The sequence below is a fragment of the Glycine max genome, chromosome 11 (assembly GCF_000004515.6).
Source record: "Glycine max cultivar Williams 82 chromosome 11, Glycine_max_v4.0, whole genome shotgun sequence".
NCBI classification, from domain to species: Eukaryota; Viridiplantae; Streptophyta; class Magnoliopsida; order Fabales; family Fabaceae; genus Glycine; species Glycine max.
Genome location: NC_038247.2, coordinates 23,760,894 through 23,786,110, shown reverse-complemented (window position 1 = coordinate 23,786,110; position 25,217 = coordinate 23,760,894). Strand labels below are relative to the sequence as shown.

Genomic DNA, 25,217 nt, shown 5'->3' with positions numbered 1-25,217 from the left:
CATTTTATTTTTTTAATTTACATGCTTCTTTTTAATAGCTTCAAATACACCTTAGAGTGTTGATTCTGACTTGGCCTTCCTAACTTGTTCAGCTACCAAGCCGGCATTCACTTTTGTGGCCCAAAATCCCTTTCCTACGCTTTGCATGACCTAGGGTATAATAAGTTGCTTTATAATTTGGCATTCTTTTCCTTCAGGGCATTGATTTGGTGAATAAGACTCTACTAATATATTTTTTGGGGGGTTAGCTGAATCAAATAAAGAACATGGAGTTGAACTACTTAATAAGCTGGAAGCTGGTATAGATGAGTTTGAACTGATACTATAGGATAGGAATCGAGATGCAGTTGCACCAAAACAGAAAGAGCTTCTTCAATATGTTGAAGGGTAAGTATCTCAATTATTACTAAATCACTTACATAAACCACACAAAGACCTTATCCTTCTAGAAATGCGCCCTCTTGTTTTCCCGGTAATAAAAATCACTTTTTCTTCACTGTACCTTCATATTTGCTCTGCCCCTTTTGTTTCCCAGAATCTTTCTTTTTTTTATATTATTCTTTCATTTTTGCTCATTTTGTTTTTCTTTTATATAAATAATCAGGGGAAAAGCTAGAACATCAAAAGAGTGTGTCTTTTAATTTTCCTTCATATTTTATATTTGTCTATTTCATTTGGTGTTCGTTAGCTAAAAACACCAAATGAACAAGTATGGAACATGGTGACATATTTTGTTCGTTAGCTAAGACTGAGGTTATGCTAGCAGGGTGTCATTATCGTCAAGCTAAAAACACCTTTAGGTTCTGGCTGAAATTTGAGTTATGATTTGAGTAATCAAGAATGGTGTTAGAAAAACTGAAATTTTGTATTTTTTGTTTTTTGGGCTAATGGGGTTTCTACAAACATTATTATCTCTGCAATTCTATGGAATTATTTAGTTTTATCATTCCAAAGGAATGTAATGTATTATTTTATAACAAAGTTTAATGCTTTGTTAGTAATTGGTAGGAATTTGGTAAATGGGACATTGGAGGTATTGTCAATGATTTTTCTATTTGTTAGTCCTTTTTTCTTGGATTATTATGGTTTGTGTATGAGTTATGTTTGTCAAAACCATTTTTGTACTAGTTATTATCATATGTATCTTTTTTCTCTTTGATCTCGTTTCAGCTTCATTTTTCTTCCTTAATTATCTATTAATTTCTCCTCACATCTATAATTTTCTCTCTTTCTTTATCATTTTGATCTTTCTTCCTTCCTTCTACCCAATGCCTCATTTTTGGAGTGTAAGTTGTCCATTTTCCTTTCTATAACCATATGCATGTTGTTTCTCATGATATTCCTATGTACAGGTTTTGCAAGAGAGCATATTGGAGCTAAAACTGAGTACGATTTGGGAAAGGTGAGAGTTTACGGTAAAAGATCACTTGAAAACAATACAAGGGCACGTTTCAATGCATTATATCAAGTTCCAGAATATTGTGACATCAACAAAAATTAAGGGGAAGTTTGATGGCAAAACTGTCATCATTACAATTCCAATGATTCCGGGGAAAGTCCCTAAGAAAGAAACACAACCAACTGAAAAAGAACCATCACAAGAAGCAGAATGAAATCCAGAGGAAGAAAAAGAAGGTACTCCTCCTTCAGATGATAATCAAGAAAGTAAAGAAGAGGCTGACCATGCGACTTCAACTTCAAACCCACCAAATATTTGAACTTTTAGGGTAATATTTTCAAAACGATTGTGACTGCTAGCTAAAAGCTATATGCAAATATATTTAGAATAGTAATTATTAACATTGTTCCTTTAACGCAAATTGAATTTTTAGGCTAATATTTTCAAAACGATTGTGACTGCTAGCTAAAAGCTATATGCAAATATATTTAGAATAGTAATTAACACCCAAACTATATATCAAAACACCATGCTTATCAGACAAAAAAAAATTGACCCAAAAGTTTGTTCCCATAAGTGTGAGAATCACATACTTAAGCACATAAGTGTGAGAATCACATACATACCTCGAACGATGATAGTAAGGAAATCTTTGTTGGCGGGGATGCAACACTCAATGAGATGAAACCTGAAGGACAAGTTGCTTTGAATCAAGACAATATCTTGTTGAATGATAAGGACATTACAAATGGTTTGTTAAATATTATTCTGTTAAAATGGAGAGAGGTTTATTGTTCCATAAATTCATATGGATGGAAGGCTTTTTACTTGATTAATACTTATTTTGAACAATTAAGCCATGCTACTGTCCTTTTTTGACTCTTATAGTAAAAATTTTAATTGGAAACAAAGGAGACTACAGAAACAAATTTTTTTTGGTCAGCCAAAATAAATATATATGTATATTAAATGAGTACCAGAGGTACTAAAAGGTATAGGATTGAGATTACAAATCTGCTGTATTTGAATTCAGCCAACTGTTTGGTCCACCCCAGAATGGGGCTCATAGCAGAACCTATTACAAGTATTTGCCCTGCACTCGTAATGTCAACTACAGAAACAAATGATACTAATCTAAGCCAAATTTGGATAAAAAAAGCTTTTGTAGCCCGGGGTGCCCCGTATATAATATATCTTCTTTGTTTTCTGTCCAAGCAAAGATAGTAAATTAAAGAAAAACATGAAAGAGGAGACAAATTCTTAAATTAATTATAATAAAAATAATTTAATATAAAATACTAATAAATTCATTTAATTTATTTATTTATATTACTTTTAAGATCTCCATGTGATCATCTATATATTAATTTGTATTATATAAAATTTTATTGCCTAAGTTACATAAATTGTGAAAAACAATTTGATGGTAGTGATGAGCTTTTTTTTGGGGGGGGGGGGGGGGGGGTATATATACACACACTACAAAGTCAGCATACAATCTCATTCATTCAAAGGAAAGTTGTCCAAACAGATTGGTCAAAGTGGTGGTTCTCAGGGCCGTGAGTAATGAACGATAACCTTAGCCTCTTCAATCTTTTTTAAAAAATGTAAGAATTTATATTCTTTTTAATTTTATTTGCTAAGCATGTCTTCTCCAAAATACAAAAATTTCTCCTATAAGTTACTGGTCCCATTGAAAATCGTAGCTTTTATTTGGAAGGCAATCTCAGATAGACTTCTAAGTTCTAACATACGTGAACTAGCTTACATATAAAAGAAAGATTTTTTTTAGCACAAAACGACAAGTTGTTTTCTGTGTTCTGCAGCTTTTAAGCTACGGATAAATTACTTCTCAATTGTAAAGTCTCATTATATTTTGGCAAATTAAAGTGCTGTATATGCATGGTAGGGAAATGATAGGACTCTGTCAAAATATGGAAAACTCATTTCTTGATGATGTACCAAGAAATTAGTGAAAGAAAAACAAGTAGAAAAACCCGGAAGTTAATAGTTTTATTATAGTCCAAGAACATACCTTAATGGCTACTTTCTGCCCCTTCCTTGCATAATCAACAGGTAGATGGTTATTCTCAATGGAGGCAATGCGACCAATATCAATGAACTCTCTGGAAGGAATGCAGATTGGAGTTCCAATCTGTGAAAGTCAAATAGACAATATTAGATGCAAATTTAAAGAAATCAAAACAATTAATTTTTGTGCATTGGGCACAACAGACTTCACAACTTAACATCGACCCTTGTCATCATCATAAACCCAAAAAGCTAAAAGCTAAAGAGGATCTTAAAGCTCAGAATATTGGGTTCAGAGAACAAACTGGAAAAAAAAATGTTAAAAGCGTCTTAAGCAGGGGCAACAGAGGCAAACTTGTATAAAATGAACACACAATAACAACAATGATAAAGCATAGGTGCAAAATCTAAAAAGGAAGCACAATGTTAGAGTTGGGAAAGAAAAAGAAGCCTGAATTTACGTAAATCGAGTGTGATTACTGACTTACTGGATGGAATATTGTGATGGAAGCATGTAACCATTTGGACAAAAGAATTCTACCTCAACAGTCTTTTTGATACAAAATGGATATTTAAAAAAATAGGTTGATAATAGGAAATTAGATATCTAGACAAATTGTTGTGAGGTAATTCAGTTTTCCAACTAATCTTTTATCACATTGGGTTAAATTAGAGAAAAGGCTTCCTTGTTCCAGTAGCTTGGTATTGGGATTCATAGGAGTGTCCACAAAATTAGCATTCTGGTTTTGATTACTCTTCTCTTGGTTAGTCAATTGGTTCATATTTCATAGTTTATTTCTGGCAAATGTTGAACTCATCACTCCCCTTAATGTTTTAAATTGTAATGATGCAGTCAAATCCAGTTCTTGAAGCATTTGGTAATGCAAAAACTGTTAGAAATGACAATTCCAGGTAAGAGATTTCTGGTCATGTTATATGATGCTTGGTTTTTTATATGTTACATTATGTGTGTGATAAATATATCCTTTTTATACTATATTTCTTCAGCTCCATACTTGCATTTTCATGTGTATGATTTCTAGCATATGGTTTATATTCATATTAGTATCTTGTATAGGTGGAGGTTTTTGAATACTTGACTCAAATTTTCTTCAAACGAATAGGTGAGAATAGATTTTTTTTAATGTAACCTTGTTAAGGCTGTAAATTTGACTCATTTTAGTATAGTTTTAATGTTGTTATTTCACATTAAACAGTACTCATTTAGTTAAGTTGATATCCTAGGACATTGTATATCTCTTGGGCTGGAAGAAAATTAAATTAATGAAGGTGGTGTTACTTGTCATCAGAGTACTTGGCCTGGGACTTTGTGGCTGGTGGCAGGAATGTATTGGCCTCCATCTCCATAAGAAGCTATAGTTGCTGCATTACTTGTGATCAATTGTATGCTTTTCTACTCTTGTAACTAATGCTTCTACTTTTCTTTTATGTGCTCTTTGAATGATGTGTTTTTTTTCCCTTCAAGTAATGTTTGGCTTGCTCTGCTTAGCATATGCATTACTTGTGCCGTGTTAGCAAACAACCTGTAAGTATATTTATTTATTAACAAGTGATTAATTGAATTTGATTATATATATATTATCTTGAAAGATTACTCAAATTTGAAAATTTTGGGTACATGCCATGATGATTTGATGCTCCTACATGTGAATAAAGAGTGTGCACAATTTTAATAGGAAACTTACTTGTGGTTTTTGAAGCAAATCTGTAGGTTACAAAAGGAAATATTACAGTGCTACTTGTTATTGGCAATAGAAAAAAAAACTAGCTTTGAAGTACAACTATGTTTACAGAATGGTATCATCAGCCTTCTTTTAGAATCTGCACTCTGTCCAAATGCCAATGCTATGGACAAGTTTGAAACTATATATATTGTGCTTCCTATGTTTGTTGTACATCTCTAAAACACTTGTGTTGCAACTTTGACAGTGATAGTGGACAATTGTGTGCAATAAAAGAAGTCAGGGTTGTCTGTGATGACCAATCATCAAAAGAGTGCCTCAAACAACTTAATCAGGTAATTCTATTATTTTTAAAGTTTTATGCATGTTGCCTTAAGCCTTCAATACTGTTGCCTTAAGTCTTCATTTGTTTTAGAGGGGCTAACATTCTAGTTGATCCTAATGGTGAAATCAAGCTGACAGACTTTGGAATGGCTAAACATGTAAGTTTATTTGCTTTTAGAGAATGAATTACTTTTGCTTACTTGAAAAGTTATTGCTTCTGGTAAAATAAATTGCTTTATTGTTATAAACTTGTATTTTAATTAAAGTATGTTAATAGGTTACATTCTGATTTTAAGATAATTTTTAGTTATAATTCATTAATTTATTTTAATTAAAAAAATAAGAAAGTATAACTTAACAAATCTTATAAACATTTATTTGTTAGGTCAGAAATTATATTTGCTTTCCAATCAATTGAATTAAAAACTAATCACGGTAAAAATTAAATACACATTTTTTTCACTAATTAAATCATTCTCGCCGATATGATTATATTACTATAATTCAATTTCAAAAATTTACACAGACAATTAAAGGAATATATAATATTTTTTGAAATATTATTTGTGGATTTTCCTTTTGGGTGATGGGCCTGCTTGTGACTTGTGTTCATTGGATCAAAGCCCCCGTCAAACATGATTGAGTTGAGCTATTAGCAGTATGTGTATGGCTATTATTTGTGTACGACTATTATTTGGTTTTCCTCTTGTGTATTTGTGTATGGCTATTATTTCTTTGTTAATTAATCAAATGCACAAGCTATTAATAGTTTTAGTATTGTGAATTTGGTTTTCCTCTACTTGTGTATTTGTGTATGACCATTATTTCCTTGTTATTTAATCAAATGCACAAGCTATTAAATTGTTTCTATTCTTTTCTTTTACATAAGTACGTAACCTCATGGCTGGGGCCAAATTGGTATATAACCTCTCCTCCATGACAAGTGATGAAAACAAAAAAAAAAGTTGGATTAATTAGGATTTTAGTCCCTCAAATTTTAATTTTTGGTCCTTCAAGTTTTTTTGGGTAATTTTCAGTCTTTCCTCAATTTTTCTTAGTATTTTTAGTTCCTTTAAATTTTTCTCTATTTTTAGTCCCTTGTTTATTTTTATTTCTTAAAATTAATTCATGTTTTGTCTATTTTTAGCCCCTTATTTATTTTATATTTGAGAGTAATTTTGAACAATAAAAATAAATGAGGGATTAAAAATAGACAAAAAATTTAGAGGGACTAAAAGTGATGTCAAAAAAATTAATAAAAGACTAAAAGTTATTATAAAAAATTTGAGGGATTAAAAATTAGAAGCTAAAAAACTCGAGAGATAAAACTTAGGTAGAAGCTAAACTTTGTATTAAGTAGACAAATTCAATCATTTAACTTAATATGTTATTACCTTGGTTTGGATATGTTATGAATTTTTAACTCATGTTTTGTCTACCTGAAATTCTTGAACACATTGGAAGAGGTTCCTTTGCTTCAGCTCTATTTGTCAGACGCAGGCACGAAAACAAAAGGTGAGCCCACTCACTCTTATCGTGTCTCTCTCATGTTTCCTTATTCTCACTCACACTCATGAAAAACTTGCATATATATATATATATATATATATATAAAAATTTTCATTATTATGTTGTTATTTTTTGTGTTTGTAAAATTAGGTATGTCCTCAAGAAGATATGTCTTGCCTGCCAAACTGACAGAACTCGTAGATCTGCTCACCAGGAGGTAATACTAACACTAACACCACCTTTTTAGGTTTTATTCTTTATATTATTCACTATTGCATTTCATTTTTAATATTTGTTGCTTTATGTTTTAAAATGCGGAATGGGGTGCTTACTTTTTTTTCTTTCTATGCTAGCTAAGGGTGCATTTCATTATGTTGGTTAATTTATATATAAATAGGCACCAATGTATGAATATGTCTAGAAAATAAAGCTTTCTACATCGGTCGTAAAAGGACCGATGTAGAACATGTGATAAACAAAGTCGTTTCTTTGAAGGTAGCGATGTAGAAATCATAACTTTCTACATCGGTCATAAAAGGACCATCGTAGAACACATCATAAAAGAAGTCGTGTCTACAACACCATCGATGTAGAAAATCACGTGTTTCTAAGACGGTCCTTTTACGACCGTCGTAGAAATCTGCCCTCTACAACGACACTCGTTTCAAAGACGGGCGTCCACCCGTCTTTGAAATACGTTTTCCACCGATGTAAAATGAGATTTTTCTAGTAGTGCAGGCTTGTGGTGCATGATATACTGCCCATTCTCGGAAGCTCTTGTGAGAGCTTAGGAGATTGGAAAAGTTGTATATAGTTTTGCTTGTATTATTCAATTATTGAGATTCTTGTAGTTATAAGTATAACTTTTTTTGGTGATAAAATAATAGCTTTTCATCAAAAAAAGTTGGGCACTGCTATGCCCACCCAGTGAAATTGCTGGTATACCCAACAATTTCGCATTTTTCTCATTTTGCCCTTTCGTAAAAGGAGACGGATCAGCTGATCCGTAAGCCTCATATGGATCAGCTAATCCGTAAGCCTCTTATGGATCAGTTGATCCATATCCGTATAAGGCTCACAGATCAGTTGATCCATATGAGCTGATCCGTGGGATCATACGGATCAACTTCATATGGATTAGAGGCTTATGGATCAACTGAGGCCCACGGATCAACTGATTCGTAAGTGTTTTTATTTTTAATTTTTTTCAAAAATATGTTTTTTAATTATTAATATATTAAATTTTTTTAATAGTATATTTTTTATTTATAAAAGAATATACAAATTAAATAATTCGTATGAGTTATATCAAAATTAATTGTCACAAAATTTATTATTTAAATTTACATGCACATTAAATATACATTAAAAATTTTAGTGTTATGTATAACATTATTTATTTTATAATGTAATTGATTTATTAACTCAATTGGTTACAGTGTTGTGCTAATAACCTGAAAGTCACATGTTCGATTCTTGCTTGAACCATTAATTTTAAATTAATTCGTAAACTGATCCTTGAATATCATATCCTATCAATCTTGGTTCAAATCCTTCAATATTAGATAAAAAAGATGTCTCTTTCTTTCATTTATTAAGGTTGTTTTTTTATTCTTATTATTATAATTGGAATAGTATTTTTACTTCCATTTATGAAAAGGCAAAATGGGAAAAATATGAAATTGGTGTGCGTAGCAGTGCCCAAAAAGTTTCATACATGCGCAAATTGCAAGAAACATACTATTGGATTTAAAGTCCAAGTTTTATAATTACTATTATCCAACATTATACTGTGTTGTTTATCTACTATCCTTATACAAACAAGGCCCTGTCCTTGGCTGACGTGACCCATTTTTATGACGTGTTGCACTGTGGTTAACCGGTTTCCCATCCAAAAATATCATCAAGCTTTTGGTTACGTGTCAACTTTTTATATTTACGCTTTTATTTTAATAAAATAATATTAAGAAATTAAATTAAATGTTTGCATTTTCAAGAAACGTAATACCGAGGTGTCACTTTGACCGATGCATTTTGAAGGGTTTGCTTCACCAACTGAAGGGTTTCGGTGATACACTTCCATTCTCATCCTCTCCGTATTCCACTTTGACACAAAAATTATGCATGCATTTGGCTAAAGCTTTTTTGCTGGGTTTGACAGTTTTTTGTTGGTTTGGCCGAAAAATGATTTATAGGTTATTTTCTCTCCTATCCTTTTGTGTTTTCTTTTGTTTTTTGCAATTTTTATTTTCTTCCCCTTTTCTACCTCAGATCTATATGATTCCCTTATATTTTTTGATTTTATATGCGTTTCCGATATGTTTATGCTGAAAAATGTTTTCTCTCAGGTAAAGAAGAGAGAATGGAGGACAATGCCTTGGTGCTGTTGTTCTCCAAATGCCGGACGGGAATGAGGGAATCCATCACTCTCTTATTGTTTTGGCCGAAAAACCCAAAGGTTTTTGCTTGGTTTGCCCGTTGTTTTCTCTCACGTGAGGAAAACCCAAAGGCTGAAGCTTTTTTGCTGGGTTTGGCAGTTTTTTGCTTGCTTTGGCTGAAAAATTATTTATGGGTTCTTTTCTCTCCTATCCTTCTGTATTTTCTTTTGTTTTTTGTGATTTTTATTTTCTGCCCTTTTTCTACCTCAGATCTATATGATTCCCTAATTTTTTTTTTGATTTTATGAGTTTCTGATACGTTTATGCTGAAAAATGTTTTTTCTCAGGGAAAGAAGAGAGAATGGAGTGCTTCCAAGGTGAAAGAAGTCACCACCAACCCAGAGTAGTGCTTGGAAGTGTTTCATTTTCTTTGCAGAAGAAAGCTTCATTTTCATGGAAGGTGACGGAAGAAGGAACAAGTTGAACAAAAAGAAGGTTCGTTTTTTATCTATATATACCTATCTGCATACGCCTTTTGTTTTTTGTGATTTTTATTTTCTACCCTTTTTCTACCTCAGATCTATATGATTCCCTTATATTTTTTTATTTTATATTCATTTCCGATACGTTTATACTTAAAAATGTTTTTTCTCGGGGAAAGAAGGGACAATGGAGTGCTTCCAAGGTGACAGAAGTCACCACCAACCGAGAGTAGTGCTTCATTTTCTTTGCTATTTTTTCGATTGCTCTGCCTATTTTTTTGATTTGTTTGTTCTCGCAGTACTAAAGATGAAATTTTTTGTTGTTCCTCTTGCTTGGTTAGATTCGAATTTTTTGCCTTTCACTTCTCTTGCATGTTCATCATTTTGTGTGCTTCTCTTTTGACGGGCGAATGGTTCACATAAGTTTCTCATATGTTCTTTCATGTTTTCTTCGATTGTTTGTTTTTTTTTTTTGTGTTTCTCACCCTTCTAGACCGTGGTTCAGCATTGGTGTTTCTTTTGTTTTGCTTTCGTTTTCTGGCCTATACCAACCTTTTTGGGGTTTCGTCCTATTATCTTACGCAACACAAAGGCTTTGTTATTTTTTTGATTGTTCTGTCTTTCTTTTGTTATGTTTGTTCTTGCAGTACAAAACATAATTTTTTTTGGTGTTTGTCATATGTTTGTTGCATTTTCTTCTTTTAGTTTGTTTGGTTTACCATATTGGCCGAGGCTGCACTTGCGGTATTTTCTTGGCGGAGACTGCAATTGCGCTATAATATACCTTAACTTTCTTGGCCGAGACTGCACTTGCATGTTCTCCATTTTGTATACTTGGCTTTTGTGCCGTCGTCAACATTTTGGGTTTATTGGGGTTTTGCCTGTCTGGTTTGAATGTTTCCCATAAGTTTCTCCTATTTTTGTTGCATGTTCTTCTTTTCTTTGCTTTACAATCTTTAACTTTTTTGTATACTGAGTGCACTTTTGTTATTGTCTTGGCCGAGAACAACAAACAACAAACAATCTGACAATGACAACTCTCAGAAATGGATGCCACTCATAGGTATCATATGAACATAGTTAGATTGTCATTGTTCTGCCTTAATGGCACAATATGAAAAAATATGGATCTTTGTGTTGCATTCGCTACCTATTTTTATCTTTTTTTGTGTTGCATGTTTGGGTTCCTTTCTTTACCGTGTTCATCTCTGTATTACTTGCAAAAAATTACTTTTATTACTATGATTAACTTTGAGGTTCAAGAGTGATCTTTAATCTTCTCCAATGTCTCTGTTCTTATTATGGTAACGTATCATCGTGTACAAAATCCATGTCGTAGATATTCTTGGCATTTGTGCTTATACAGGTTAAAAATAAAAACAATTTACTTTTAATGCTTCTGCGTTTTGTTTCCTTCAATTTCACACTATTTTATGCCTTCTACGTTTTTGTTACTTTAATGTCAATCAACATTTACAATTTTCGTCAATGTCAATCAGTATTTATTATTTTTTGACTTTTATGTTTATTTTGTTTTCATTTCCAATGAATTAATGTTTCCAAGAAAAATAAATGTGCCGCTGCAGGTATTGTTGAAAATCCAATCCCATTTTGAATTCAAATGTGTGACTGTTAGAGTGAAAGTCTTGCGTCTAATAACAATAATAAAATAAAAATAATAATGACGAAAATAATTTTTTGTAATTAATGATAAAAATTTATAATAATAATAATAATTTATAATAATATATTATTATAATAATAAACATGATTAGACTAATATTGTCAATTCATGATTGGAGACAAAAACAAAGCCTTCTAGACCGTGGTTCAACATTTATAATTAATGATAATAATTTATAATAACAATCATTTATAATAATTTATTATTATAATAATAATAATGGGTTATATTATTTTAGATACAATTGTAGATTAATACAATTTTATAACCATTCGATATTAATACAGTTATATTATCTGACTTACAAATACTTGATATGTTTCTAGATTTGTTGAAATTAATTTGAACGAAAAGTTAAACTAAAATAAAGTTAATTCAAATACGTTGCAGTGTTTGTTATACGTGAATTTTAGTGGTTATGAAAATAGTGATAAATTTACATCTAAAGATGAACTCCGATCATGTATCCACCTAATTTTTTTTCTAAACACATCTGTTTGAGTTAGTTAATTTAAATACGTTTATAGTGTTTGAAGTAAGCGAATTTTAATAGTTATAAAAATACAGATAAATTTCCATGCAAAGATGAAGTTTAATCATATATCCACAAAATTCTATTTTTTTTTCTTTCTAAATTATATGTATCTTTTATAGAAGAGAAAATTTTCCTTTTAAATATTAAATGTTACATATTTTATTTCGTATTTTTGTTAATTTTCATTTCAAATTAATAGGTACTTAACAATCAATTTTAAATATTATGTTAGGATATAAAAATAATCATAATTTTCAAATTAATGACCATATTCTGTTAGGATATGAAAATAATCATAATTTAAATGTTGACTTATTCCTAATTAGTAGGTACTTAACAATCAATTTTTTAAAATATTACACTATCAATAACATATTATTCAAATCAGCTTCAATTTTGTATTTGTTTTTACCGTAATCATTGTCAATTTATTAACGTTTAATTTATAAGCATATTTTATTTGTATTTTTGTTAGTTTTCATTTTAAATTAATGGATACTTAACAATCAATTTTAAATATTCTATTAGGATAAGAAAATTATCATAATTTTCGAATTAATAAGCATATTCAGTTAGGATATGAAAATAATCATTGTAGCCATGTGTATCCCAAAGGTTCTTTCATGTGTCTTCTTCTCATGTTTTTATTAATGTGGTAAGATTTCGGTTATCATCTATAATGTTCTATGAATTTTAATTGTAGATTAAACGTGGACAAAAGGTTTATGCTCAGTAATTTTTGTGTGTATTGCTTTCTTTAATTTATGGTGAAGTGGATTCAATCAAAAAGAAGAAAATAAAATGTAGTCAACAATTTGAAGACACGGCCTGACACTACTAATATCTGATTATAATCATGTGCATCCCAAAGGTTATTTCATGTGCCTTCTTCTCATATTTTTATTAATGTTGTAAGATTTCGGTTACCATCTATAATGTTCTATGAATTTTAATTGTAGATTAAACGTGGACGAAAGGTTTATTCTCTGTAATTTTTGTGTGTATTATTTTCTTTAATTTATGGTGGAGGGGATTCGATCAAAAAGAAGAGAAAAAAAAATGCAGTCAACAATTTGAAGGCACGGTCTCACACTACTAACATCTGATTGTAGTCATGTGCATCCCAGAGATTATTTCATGTGTCTTCTTCTCATATTTTTATTAATGTTGTAAGTTCAATACCTTTGGGTATCGAATAATTTTTCAATTTCTTTTTAATTTTGACTAAACAGTTTATGGTTTGCTTTGATTAGTTATAAACTTATTTCGTGGACTTATATTTTTCCTCAAATCTTTTTTGTGCTTCTTGATGTTTCATGACTTAGTGAGGTACATATTATCCAATCATGTAATCGATTGTTTCACATGTTTTTATTGTGCATCCTTTCTTTTATTCTAAACAAGCAATATATAATATTAACATGTAACTCAATATTAATTATTTCAACTTTTTAATAGTCAAATAGGAGTATAAGCTCATGCATCAGTATAGGCCAAAGTCTAGTGACATTTAAAAAAGTAGAGATGGTGTTGAAGGAATATTATTTTGTGGCCAGAATGTATAATCTAGCATCAATTTTTAATAAATTGAGGACAGAATGTTCCTAACCATGAATTTTTTTCGACAACAAGATCAGCAAGTCAACTCATTTGGACTACTTTAATAGTGCATAACCGTTCTTTTTTAAAAAAGAGTGTAATTTGTATGTATGTAATTTTTTTATAGTTTGCCAATAAAAAAATCACAAGTTCATAAAAAATATTCACTTTCAAGATAAATATTATAAAATTTAGAAAAACTATCATAAATAATTCCCGATTCGATAACAAAATTCCAATAAGATAAAATTATCATATATAACAATTTGCAGTTAGCTGAATGCCATCATGATTGCTCTTTAAATTTAGAGTAAGAAAATCATTTCTACAAACTAATTCTAAGGAGCAAAAATGTTTTCAGATAGTGTTACTAGACATTGTACAAGTATATTTTTCTTGTCACACAGCATGGCGTTGAACAAATAAACCAAAGTTCAGGAGAAAAGTAGAGGCATTAAAAATAATAGAACAGTTTTGATTAAACTAGATTGTTCTGTTCAATTATATTTAGCCAGATTAATAAGGATAATCCTAACACAGACTAATTTTATGTCAGTCTGATTTCACTTTAGATAGAGGACAACAAACACATATTGGAATTTTTGAAACATTTGGGGGAGTGGGAAGTAAAAGGCCTTCTAAAATTTATTATAGTTCAAACACATGATTTTTAATGAATTTTTTAACTTTGCAATTATTTTATATTAAAATGATTGTCGAGAAATACATGTGTAAAATAATTTATATTAAAATTTAACAAGATGAATTAAGATTTAAAGTTTAATTAAATAAGAATTTTTTATACAGATAATTGAATAGTAAAATAACTAACGATAAATTTTTTTTATATCACTATTTAAATATAATTTTCTTTTGTCTTTGTTTATTTTCATAAATGAATGATTTTTATTAAATCTCATGATGAAAGTTTCACGAAATTAATAAATGCCATTAAAAATAATGTTAGAAAAAAGAAGAATGAGAAATATAATAAGAATAAACTACAAGAATAATCATTGTCATGGTTATCAAACTCTCGAGTTAACTCACTAACTCTTGTGAGTTTATGAGTCCACTCCACTTGTCCTCTGCGAGTTAACTCTTAAGTAAACTCTTTTTTTAGTAGACTCTAGGTAAACTTTATAAACTCTAAGTAAACTCAGTAGACTCTCAAATCTAGCACTGAGTCAACGAGTTAGCAAGTTAAAAAAATTAATCAAAATGTAAGTCACTTTTTATTGTTTTCTATCTGTTTAGCATTCAACATACCTTCATTTATAGTGTTATTCTCAAATACAAAATCATCTCCTTTAATAATATCAAACTTTTTTTCTCTAATAACATCAAATCCTCGATGAGAATGATTTAACACTACTATAACCTCTACAAGTTATTATTTAGTAGTGATGTATTACTACTAAACTTGGTTATTTAAATATTATGAAATTTATGATTTATTGTTTTGTTTTATTATATTATTAAAATGTTTAATTAATATGTTATTTATAAATATTTTGTTATTAGTTTTATATGAAGTAGATTCTTAAGAGTCTACGAGTTGAGTTTACGAGTCGAGTCTATGAAACTCTCACGAGTCTACGTAAACTCTTGAGTTTAATAACGTTGATTATTGTAATTAAATCTAAAAAATTAGTTGAATGATATGTATTGAACTAAATACAACAGTAGGATTCAAGGCGCCCAGCCGGAGTAACCTTAGTTGTTTATTAATTGTGTTAGTAAGGATAACAAACATAATTGATAGAATCTTCATCTTTAATATTATTGATTAATAAAAATTATAATTTTAAACCTAAACGAAAATAAAATTAGTTATTAATATATAACATTGAAAATTGAAATATAATTTTTAAAAAAGTTAAATAAAATAAATAAAAACATATGTAAAATCAAGGATTATACTAAAATGAACAATTTTTTCATATATAATAACTAAAATCATAGATTAAAAAAAAAAAAACCAAAATCACCGACTGAAAATAAATAGAGGACTGAAATTATAAATCTATAATTTAGGTTATTAATTTCGATAAATTTGTTATTTTACTTGTGTTTAATTATAATTTATTTTTATGTTTCTGTTAAAATTTTTTTTTTACCCTTATTGTCAAAAAGAGGATTCAATCTTGGAGCACCAATGAACAATTACTTGTTGGCAAGCGCATCTGTTGCATTTGTTTTAGCATCTTGATATAGGTCTTCTTGTATTAGGGAGGTTTTTTATTTTCTCTAGCTGCGGGGTATGCCTTGTTTATTGTTGTATCATTTTGGATTTAATATAATTTACATTTTCCCCCAAAAAAAGTCTATGAATACATTAGAGGTGTCAAGCCTACTGTTAGTCGGTGTTCTGGTATATGTAACCCAGTAATCTTCCCTAAGATGTCTTCCATTCTATGGCTTGCTAAAAGGAACCGACAGCTTACTCTCGACAAAACTGTTTTTTTGAACAAGGATTCCCTTTGCCCTTCATGTTCAGATGACCCTGAGTCAAAAACTTTTTTTCTGGCCGGAAATCTCTCCAAGTTTAGCTCACATTTGTGATTTGGCTCACTTCTTTGCAGCGCATTACTGACTCTTTTGGTAGGGGCAGATCCACATTAGGTGTTCAAGGAAAATTTCGTTGTCTGGTTATAGCAATTACAGTCTATTGCATCTGGCTGTCTAGGAACAAGTTGATTTTTAAAGATTATCGATTTTCTGTAATAGAGGTTATTAGCAAGATTAAGTTTCTTATCTATAGACAAACACACCTGTTTTATTTGTTTTAACATCTTGATAGAAACTTTTGTGTATTAGGGAGACTTTTGATTTTCTAGGTTTAATATAATTTACATTTTTTCAAAAAAAAAAATTACCCTTATTTGTCACAAAACCATTTACATCTTCCTTCCCCGTCCTTCCTCTTTCTCTCCATAAACCCCACTGGTTTGACGAAGAACAATTTGATTTGTGGCAGCAAAATCAAAATGGGAACATCAGTGCGAGTAATGCCACTGTGTGGAGTGTACAATGAGAACCCTCTCTCGTATTTGGTCTCCATTGATGGCTTCAACTTCCTCGTCGACTGTGGCTGGAACGACCACTTCGACCCTTCCCACCTTCAACCCCTCGCCAGGTCTCACTTTCTCTCTCTCTTGCATTTTATGACCTACCCTTCTTAAGGGAGCAAAACAAATTGATTTTTTTTTATGTGGGTATCTTTGTTTCAAACCCCTCCCCGTTTGAGGCATTGAAACTAGAAAGAAGAAGAAGAACAATGTTTTTTTTTTCGTGGGGTGGGGTTATAATTGTGAAAGCCAATGACATTGATGTTCTAGGAATGTTTCTGGTGAACTTTTTTATGTGGGTATCTTTGCTTCATAACAAAATGTGATTTTCAGCTCGAATATTGATTTCTATGAGGTCTTTTCCTTCATTCCCTGTTTGTTATTGAGGCAGTAGAACTAGAAAGAAGAAAATTATAAATTTCTTTTTGTGGAATGAAGCTTGTGTTTTAGCCTTTTAGGAATGTTTTATTTTGTTACCTTTGATTTCATATTGAGGTTGTGTGGTTGGCATGTAGGGTAGCATCAACCATAGATGCTGTTTTGCTTTCACATGCGGATACACTTCACCTTGGTGCCCTTCCATATGCCATGAAGCGGCTTGGACTCTCTGCCCCGGTTTATTCAACGGAGCCTATCTACATATTGGGCCTCCTCACTATGTATGACCAGTACCTCTCATGAAAGGTGAAATTCCATGCTGGTTTGTTTGATTTTTTGTTGTTAGGAGGAAGATTTTTTGTGCTTGGTGGTTTGTAGGATAGGACCGGAACTATAAGTACTATCGTCGGATTCAGAAACAGGAAGTAAAGGAAGCGTTGAAAAGAATGAGTAATGGTAAGGCGGTGGGGGCAGACAACATACCTATTGAAGTGTGGAAAACTCTTGGAGATAGAGGTCTTGAGTGGCTCACCGAACTCTTTAACGAAATTATGAGGTCAAAACGCATGCCGGAGGAATGGAGGAGAAGCACGTTAGTGCCAATCTATAAGAACAAGGGGGATATACAAAATTGTGCAAATTATAGGGGAATCAAGCTCATGAGTCATACCATGAAATTATGGGAAAGAGTGATCGAACGGAGATTAAGAAAGGAGACTCAAGTTACTTAGAATCAATTTGGTTTCATGCCGGGAAGGTCGACCATGGAAGCGATTTATTTATTACGGCGGGTGATGGAGCAATATCGCATGGCCCAACAAGACTTGCACTTGATTTTTATTGACTTGGAGAAAGCGTATGATAGAGTGCCTAGAGAGATTTTGTGGAAAGCTCTAGAGAAGAAAGGGGTTAGGGTTGCATATATTCGAGCTATCCAAGATATGTATGATTAGGGTATCGACTAGTGTTAGGACACAGGGTGGAGAGTCAGATGATTTTCCCATCACAATTGGTTTACATCAAGGGTCAACTCTTAGCCCCTACCTTTTTACCTTAATTCTGGATGTCCTCACGGAACAAATCCAAGAGATAGCGCCGAGATGCATGCTTTTTGCAGATGACATAGTCCTCCTTGGAGAGTCGAGGGAGGAGTTGAATGAGAGGTTGGAAACTTGGAGACGAGCTCTAGAAACACATGGCTTTCGCCTAAGCAGAAGCAAATCGGAGTATATGGAATGTAAGTTCAACAAAAGAAGGAGGGTTTCTAACTCAGAGGTGAAAATAGGAGACCATATTATCCCTCAAGTCACACGGTTTAAATATCTTGGGTCTGTAATACAGGATGATGGGGAAATTGAAGGGGATGTGAATCATCGCATTCAAGCAGGATGGATGAAATGGAGAAAAGCATCGGGGGTGTTATGTGATGCAAAGGTACCGATCAAGCTAAAGGGAAAGTTTTATCGGACTGCGGTAAGACCGGGCGATTTTGTACGGAACAGAATGTTGGGCGGTCAAGAGCCAACATGAGAATAAAGTAGGTGTAGCGGAGATGAGGATGTTGCGGTGGATGTGTGGTAAGACTCGACAGGATAAAATTAGAAACGAAGCTATTAGAGAGAGGGTTGGAGTAGCGCCTATTGTAGAGAAGATGGTGGAAAATAGACTTAGGTGGTTTGGGCATGTAGAGAGAAGACCGGTAGACTCTGTAGTGAGCAGAGTAGACCAGATGGAGAGAAGACAAACAATTCGAGGCAGAGGAAGACCCAAAAAGACTATAAGAGAGGTTATCAAAAAGGATCTCGAAATTAATGGTTTGGATAGAAGTATGGTACTTGATAGAACATTATGGCGGAAGTTGATCCATGTAGCCGACCCCACCTAGTGGGATAAGGCGTTGTTGTTGTTGTTGGTGGTGGTTTGTAGGATGTTGAATATCTCGTCCTCTTCTGTGTGTGTGATTGCCTTTTTAATGACTAGATAGAATTTGGAAAATGTGTGTTATATAACTGAATGGTTAGGTTGAGGTATCTTGTTCTTTTTGTAGCAAGTGTCGGGGTTCGATCTGTTCACGCTTGATGATATTGATTCTGCTTTCCAGAGTGTAACGAGGATAACATATTCTCAGAATCATCATTTCTCTGGTAGGAATTTGAACAATTGTTGTAATGTGATGCATTGAAGTGGTAGTATGCATTTTGTTTAACTCCACTCTTTCACCTCCGTATTCTCTCTTCTTTTGCCCCACTGTTATCTTTTTAGTTTTTATATAATATAGGCTAGTTTCTGAACCATAATCTCATTCAACCCTTTATTTGTTGAAATGAAATTAAAGGCCTTTAGGAAATCCAAAGTTCCCTGCAAACTGAAACCCTTTAACTGAGCAGCAGCTCTCTTTGAAGCTAAGGGTATTTCTCATAGGGGAGCCAAAAAATGATCAATTTTGAAGTTGTTGCTAGCCTAATTTTTTTATGTTTACCATGCTATATAGTGAAAATATGTTCTTTTGTCACCTTTCATGGTTATTTGGTAAAATAGAAAGTGCCCTGAATAATAACAACTTCACATATTTTCAGTGTCTAGTGTCTAGAATTATTTGCATGAATAGAAGATTTTTGTTAACGACCAGAGAAAATTGATTCAAAAGTTTAGTTTATTTGTGAATGCACCTCAATTTCAAATATTTTGGAGCTTTGAATTGAAAGAAATCTAGTATTCATGTGAATCCACTTCATAGTATTTTCAGAAAATTAATACACATTTTTGTGGTAAAAAGTTTACTGATTTACACTATGTGAAGTATTTATCCATGTTGAAGAAGTTAGAATGATATAAATGCATACAGTGATTGATGATATGAAATTAAAGCATGCATTATCAATTCATAAAATTAAAGCTTTTGATGTGACTATGTGAGACAAAAAAATTTCGACACTTCTATGAAATAGGGTATTGTCACCCCAACCTCTTATGTAATCTTCTCGATCAATGCTATTTAATCTTTTAGAGTACCTCTCTGATTCTAATATGCCTTCATGTTTCACTACTGTTAGATTTCAGCATAAAACCAATTCGCTCTAAGTAAAGTTTCCCAATAGATATATAAGATGCACCCTCTCTATCTAAGGCCAGTTAGCTTTGAGTGTGAGGGGGGATGTTGGAAAAAGTCACCTAAATTGTGGTCACCCCTAGATAGAGGGTGTGTGTTGAAAGTTCCACATGGCGGGTAGTCGTGGGCAAAATGGGACATATTGAAGTCCCACATTGACTAAAGATAATACCAAGATAACTATATAAGTGAGGCAATTCTCACATTACACGTCGGTTTTGTAGGGCTGAGTTAGGCTCATAACCCATCTTCTGACAACTAATTAATATCCCCTCATTTTGGTTGTGTTATCTTTATTGACATTTTAATTTTTAACAACTTTTAGGCAAGGGAGAAGGGATAGTGATTGCACCTCATGTTGCTGGACATCTTCTGGGAGGTACTATTTGGAAAATTACAAAGGATGGTGAGGACGTCATATATGCTGTTGATTTTAATCATAGGAAAGAAAGGTAAATTACCCATGGTTAAATTTTATCTTATATATCTTTAGAGAGAAAAAAGGAAGCTACTTATCAATCAAATTTTTATTAGGCATTTGAATGGAACTGTTCTAGGTTCTTTTGTGCGTCCAGCTGTTCTAATAACTGATGCTTACAATGCTTTGAACAATCAGCCTTACAGACGTCAAAATGACAAAGAATTTGGAGGTAACCATCTTTTTAATCTTGTATTGCAGCACTGTGATATGACTAAGATGGATTTTCTCAGTTTTTGCTTTCTCGAAAGCTGTTAAGAGAAAACTGAAATGTTTTATGTTTAGAACATTCACTGATGAGGCAAGCATATACTTTAATCTTAATCAAGAAATGAAAAAAAACTGTTTAGGATTTATGTGCTTTGGTTATTCTGATCATATACAGCTGGACGACTGTTGGAACTTATTCTGATGTTGGAATTGGTCAGTATAAGACACATTCTTATACTCACTTTCTCCCCTTTTTCCCTACAGTATATGTGAGTTAATATCAGATTTTGTTTTTTGCAGTATTGGGCAGATGAAAACTTGAACTACCCTATATATTTTCTTACATATGTTGCATCCAGCACAATTGATTATGTGAAGAGTTTCCTTGAGTGGATGAGTGATACCATAGCAAAGTCTTTTGAAAAAACTCGTGAAAATATATTTCTTTTGAAGTAAGTGGTCTCATCCTTAACTTACAGTTGGAGTAAGATATTCATGTCGATTGTTTATTTATATGTTGTTTTTTGGTTCTCAGAAATGCTATTGACGCCTACTTACTGTTGACATGTTAAACCTATGATTTCTTTGAGTTTCTTGAGATATCTATAGTAAAGGTTTTGTCCAATAAGGAGTGAAAATTGAAAAATGACCTTTCAAAACCTATTTGTTGTCGCAGTTTAAGTTATCAAACAAATCACTAATATCTTGTTATGATTATGATTGCTAATGCTATTTTGTGTCTAAAACTAGACTGCTATGCTTGTACCTGTTGGTATGTCACCCTTCTGATTAACAAGACTGAGCTTGACAATGCTCCAGATGGCCCAAAGGTTGATTATTTTGTATGCTTATCTTTCATCAGACCAAATTCCTTACTGACTCTTTCACATGTACCTTTCATAGGTTGTTCTAGCATCCATGGCAAGTTTGGAAGCAGGCTTTTCTCATGATATATTTGTTGAGTGGGCCAATGATGTAAAAAATCTTGTCCTTTTTACCGAAAGAGGCCAGGTATATTCTTTAGAAAAAATTCTTTTTCCTTCATGTCTTTCAGTATTCATGTGAATCACTATAAATTATTGCATGTTTCTCTACGTTTATTCTCCTTAAATGTTGATTTCAGTTGCATTTGCATTTTGAATTTCAATATGAACATTGTTTTAGCTTTTCCTGAGGCATCAAAGATTAAACAAGTGAGGGAAAGGATGTGCTTAAGTTTGCAGTTGCTAGTTACTGCAGTGCTCTATAAAATATTCTCCTTTGCATTTACTGATGACCTACTTTGATACTGGTCCTTGTGAATATAACGTAATGTTGTTTCTAAAGTAATGTGGCATGGGCATTGATTTTTCTGTTGTGAAAATATTAGATAATTCAAACTTTTGGAATTGAGCTTCTTCTGTTGGTTATTGGATAGTCATCGAGTTTAGTTCATAGCCTTACCTATTTGTAAATTGTAATATACCTTGGCTTGCTCTTTCTCTCTTGTCTTCGCTAATATAATGCCTGTGACCAAAACATCCCCTTCTTTGTATCCGTTTGGATATATCTTTTCATTGTAGCATTTGAGGTGATACAATCCTGGTTTCCACCCTTACAATCTTCCCACCCAATAATTGTCTTGCCTTTATCTTACTCAATTTTCAACCACACATAAACAGATACAAATGCTGCTAATTTTCCGTCTTTTGTCTTTTGTTATTGTTGTGTTTTTTAAATTCTATCTTAGCAGGCTGTATCTTCTCTTCTATTAGCCTTACAGAATATTGTTTCAAATTTATTTTCATAAAAATATGCTCAATGCTTGTGCTAATAATGTTTGATTTCCTTTTTTTCATTTTTGAGCAATGAGAATGGAGAAAAGATCATTGGTCATGTAATATTTTTTATCTGTGATGTATTTTCTTTAACAGCTTAAATTTGATGTTTTTTATTTTAGAATGTGAGCTTGAGCCTAACTCAAAAACTCCAAAAACTAACTCATGGAGTGAGGGTTGCATCTTAATTATATATTCTATCTTAGTCTTATATCTCTAGCCAATGTGGGACTTGGGTTTTTCTCAATAGTTATCATTTGTTTCAACTGATCCTCATGTGTTTGGATGCGTAGTTTGCCACACTAGCTCGTATGCTTCAAGCTGATCCACCTCCAAAAGCTGTCAAAGTCGTTGTGTCCAAGTGTGTGCCTTTGGTTGGGAAGAGCTAATCGCCTATGAAGAACAAAATCGAATTAAAAAAGAAGCTTTAAAAGCCAGTCTTATGAAAGAGGAAGAATTGAAAACATCTCATGGGGCTGATAATGATACTAGTGATCCAATGGTCATTGATTCTGGCAATAACCATGTACCACCTGAAGGTACGAGTTGTTGTATAAATTTGGTACTGTTCTGTTAAATGTAAAATGTAATTAGGTAATCGGAATTATCCATTTCAGATTCATGTAATAATTACATTTTCTCCTTAACTGTCTGATTTTGAGTTGTGTTGTGTATATTTGAAAATTTCTATGATTATAGAACTGGACTTTTTGTCTTCAACTGGTTTTGTGTCTTGATAAGTACTGGGCATTCTGAGTTTTAAAATAAAAGACTACCATTTCAACCACATCAAACAACATTGAATTGTCTTTGGAACATTATTCATCTTTTTATGAACTTTCTAATGTGATATTACTATAATATAAATCATGTCATATTTACCTTAAAACATGAACTTTTTTTCCATCAAGATATGCATATTCACAGACAAATACATACTCCTGATCTGTGAGTTTTAAAATGAAAGACTACCATTTCAACCACATTAAACAACATTGAACTGTCTTTGGAACATTATTCATCTTTTTATGAATTTTCTAATGTGACATTACTATTTAATTTTATTTAATATAAATCATGATTTACCTTAAATAAACAGATCAAGAGTATGGATTTATCTGCGAATATGCATATCTTGATTTTTTTTTCATTTTTTATTAGTTCTTACAATTTTAATAAAGTTCCTTCACTATTTGATTTGCACTTGCAGTGACTGGTCCACGAGGCGGAGGTTACCGGGACATATTTATTGATGGATTTGTTCCCCCTTCAACGAGTGTTGCTCCAATATTTCCCTGTTATGAGAATACATCAGAGTGGGATGATTTTGGTGAGGTCATAAATCCAGATGATTATGTAATTAGGGATGAAGACATGGACCAGTGACCAGACAGCAATGCATGTAAGTTTCTTTTTTGAAACATCTACCTTTCTTTTTTCAAAAAATCTACCTTAGTGTTTATATCATGTTTGTATTCTGAAGTAGAACTTGCAAGTTTCAATGGATGGAATATAATTAATTTACTTATTTGAGAGTATGTTCAGACTTGCCAAACATAAAGTCAATTACATTAATGGATCATAAAGCAGAAGGAAACTTTATAAAGGAAAAGCATATGATACAATAATATTAAGCTCAGTAACTTGTTATGGTTTATTTTGCATTTGGCGTCTATGTTTTTAACTGTTCTTTCATTGACATTTGAATGACATGTAACAGATCCTGCTTCTAACTGAAATATTTTCTCACATGTCATTTAAGAGTTCTGATTTAGAGGAATGGAGAGTTTTGCTGGCATCTATACTTCAACCCTATGTTTTTAATAATAATCCTTGATTATCGTTTTTCCTATTTTCTATCAGGGTGGAAGTGATATAAATGGAAAGCTAGATAAAGGTGCTGCAAGTTTGATACTTGATACAAAGCCATCAAAAGTCGTATCATACATAACAATTTGCAGTTAGCTGAATGTCATCATGATTGCTCTTTAAATTTAGAGTAAGAAAATCATTTCTACAAACTAATTCAAAGGAGCAAAAATGTTTTCAGATAGTGCTACTAGACATTGTACAAGTATATTTTTCTTGTCACACAGCATGGCGTTGAACAAATAAACCAAAGTTCAGGAGAAATATGTGAAAATTATTAATTTATTATATGAATGGACTTCTCGAATCTTAATATCAAAGTGTGTATGTAAATAGATTTCTAAAAGTAGACTTCTAAGAATTTAATTCCAGAAGCCAAATTTTTACAAAATTATGTAGTTAAAATTCTGGAAGACAAACTACCAAAGAAAAAACTCACTAATTGATGTAACATTAGAAGTTTTAAAAAAAAGATTAAAAAATAAGGCGAGTGAAAAAAAATGATAAAAAAACAACAACCTTTCCAATTTGGGAGGACCAATACACGGGTTCTTTCACATACTCCCTTATTGGATATACTTAACAAGACTTGGGCTTTGTATTACTTGTGAATGCCAATTGGTCTTGTATGGTGTGTTGAT

General features: G+C 32.0%; 1 long non-coding RNA gene and 1 pseudogene across 1 annotated transcript; both read left to right on the top strand.

The window, feature by feature from the left end:
• Positions 1-8,846: 8,846 nt before the first annotated feature.
• LOC106795188 (uncharacterized) lies at positions 8,847-12,110 on the top strand. Its single transcript, XR_005887045.1, has 3 exons — positions 8,847-9,161; positions 9,315-9,538; positions 9,692-12,110. It is a non-coding gene; the product is annotated as an uncharacterized lncRNA (long non-coding RNA).
• Positions 12,111-16,634: 4,524 nt separating this feature from the next.
• On the top strand, positions 16,635-24,760 carry LOC100818400 (cleavage and polyadenylation specificity factor subunit 2-like; annotated as a pseudogene).
• Positions 24,761-25,217: the final 457 nt, after the last annotated feature.